Genomic DNA, 2,570 nt, shown 5'->3' on the forward strand with positions numbered 1-2,570 from the left:
TTATTTGCTTATCCACTCACATTCACGAATGTACTCATCACTTGTTTGAAATAACATAATGCTTATAATCTCAAAATAATCTCATTCCTGAACTTACCTGATTAGCTTATGACGGAACTTTAACTTAGAAAATGCGGAAGGTAACATCTCATTTCCGAGCTTATATCAATTTACTTATGGCGTACTTACACATACGAAAACATGGGGTGTAACACTGAGTAATATAGAAATTATAGTTTAATATCATTTGATCATGATTAGTATTTCTTCCTCTCTTCTATCGTTTTATTTGTGACTTTCTCATTTACCAAATTAATTTTCGTTTAAGGATTAGTATTACACTAACCTTCTCTTATATTGACGGTTTTTGGCCGTTTTTACTTAATCTCTCGTTGGAATAGTGTCATCTTCAAAGTTCGAAAAGGAAAATGCCAGATTACATGGCTTATTATCCCTATCTAGATTTTGAGATGTAAATTGCCGTCAAGTAAACTTAACAATTAAAGACTATTGATTGAATGATAGTATTGTGTTTTCTCCTTTTTTCTGTTTTTATTTTTTAACAGTCACGATTGACTAGTATTAATTTGAAACATAATCTCTTGTATCGTTTTATTTGTGACTTTCTCATTTGATCTCGTTTTAATTTGCTTGTGATCACAACTGAATATTTTTGGATTATAAATTCGGGTGTAACAAAATTCAATCATTTAAGGTATTAATAATGGATTGAACATGGAAAGAGGCAGAGATAATAGGATAAGAAGATAGGAGAGAAAAAAGGAAAAGGGTATAACCAAATCCCCTAATAATAAATTGTATAGAAATGGTAAGAAATCTTTGTTTAGGATGGGTAATATACCAATTTGGGATAATTTTGTTAAATAAATTTTAAATATTGTATAAGAACAAAATAAAAAAATTTCATTATTGCAACAATAAGAAGGCACCCGGCCTACAAGGAAAAATGAATAATTATACTGGACTAGCAACCCATTTAGGATATAAACTTTAAATGGCCTCATTTTACTTTTAGAACTCGTATTTTACTGTTTCTAGCCAATCAACTACGTTGATCATTTGGATTAGGCTACAATTTAGGAATTTCCTATCCAGTTACCTAAATGAAAATAGTATCTTTCATTCTCTTTTGATCTATTCTCTCTTTATTCTTGAACATTCTATACCCAATGTCCAGGTCTCATTTTGAAGAGTTTAGAATTGTCATTTTCTCTGTAGGTATGTATTACATACATTTTCATTCACTGAAATATCGTGGTGCTGGAAAATTCCTCCATTGCACAGATGTAGACATACAAGGGAATACCTATTGATTTCATAACAATAAGTTTATAATCCATATACGTAATTTATACATTTAAATCAAAATACCTCTGAAACTTTAATCGGATATAGAACAGTAGTATTTATACATGAGATATATATATATTTATACACATTAAAACCACAAATTTCAAAAGTTAATTTTTAAAACCACAAATTTGTGTGTGTATACCACAAATTTTTTTAAACAGTCAAACAGATTCATATAAATTAAAACGGAAGAAAGTAACATTAATCTTGTATCACTAGCGTTCAATCGAATGATTATTTTCTAAAAATAATATGCCTTTTCAATTGCAGATTTACAAGTCTCTCTCGTGCCTCTTGTGTTTTTTTCCCTTTATTTGTATTTTATTCTGTTGATCTAATGGTTTCCATAAATTGATTGTAAGTGAGTTTTTCGACCATATTCCCGCGGAAAAGTATCTATCCTGATTTCCCTAAGTGATATAGCTAGTAAATTTAGGTCTATATAGTGTAAATCAATTTTTCCGGCCATCAACTGTTGTAAACTCTAATTGGCTGGCCATTTGTGTTTTTTCCCAGGAAAAATAGCAAGTTCATAGCAATGGAGGGACAAGTATTAGGAAAATATCTAATTGACTTCTGGTATGAATAGGAAGGGTTTTTTTATTTAAAAAATTTCCAAAATCGTACCTTCAGAAATTTATCACCTAGCATTTGAAGCAAAAAATTTATCTTCGCCGTTAGTCTCAAAAATCAGAAAAAATAAGTGAAAGTATAAATCAAACTTTTAAAGCTTCTTCTCAATTAATCTGACACTGAAAACAAAAATAATACAATGAGATTAAATAATAACAGTCACTCAAAAGTAGAAATAGCCAAAAACAAAAACAAAAGGCAATACTAAGAAAAGTAATGAGGAAGAAGTAGCAGGTGGGGAGTTCCTCTCAGACAAATGCCTCGAATTGTCCTCATTATTTTAAAAGAATGGATTCTCAGACTCGTCATCTGTTTTGTTCATCACTGAGGAACTACTACTTCCCACCTTCTCAATTCAACAAAAAACAAAGAAAATTTGGAAGTTCAAAAGATAAAAACTCATCCCCTACTGATGTGTGTGTGTGTGTGCGCGCGCGGGGGGCGCTATAATAAACATCGATTACCTCCTTCACAGCAAGAGTAGGGCAAACGTAGATTGAAGCAGTTGTACTTATAGGCGCCAGTAGGTTAGGGTTTTTGCAACCGAGAAGAGCCGTCCAAAT

At 31.2% G+C, this 2,570-nt stretch overlaps 1 non-coding gene across 1 annotated transcript; it reads right to left on the bottom strand.

The window, feature by feature from the left end:
* Positions 1–2,250: 2,250 nt before the first annotated feature.
* LOC142172310 (small nucleolar RNA SNOR75) lies at positions 2,251–2,337 on the bottom strand. The gene has a single exon (XR_012701678.1). It is a non-coding gene; the product is annotated as a small nucleolar RNA SNOR75 (small nucleolar RNA).
* Positions 2,338–2,570: the final 233 nt, after the last annotated feature.

The sequence above is a fragment of the Nicotiana tabacum genome, chromosome 17 (assembly GCF_000715075.1).
Source record: "Nicotiana tabacum cultivar K326 chromosome 17, ASM71507v2, whole genome shotgun sequence".
NCBI classification, from domain to species: Eukaryota; Viridiplantae; Streptophyta; class Magnoliopsida; order Solanales; family Solanaceae; genus Nicotiana; species Nicotiana tabacum.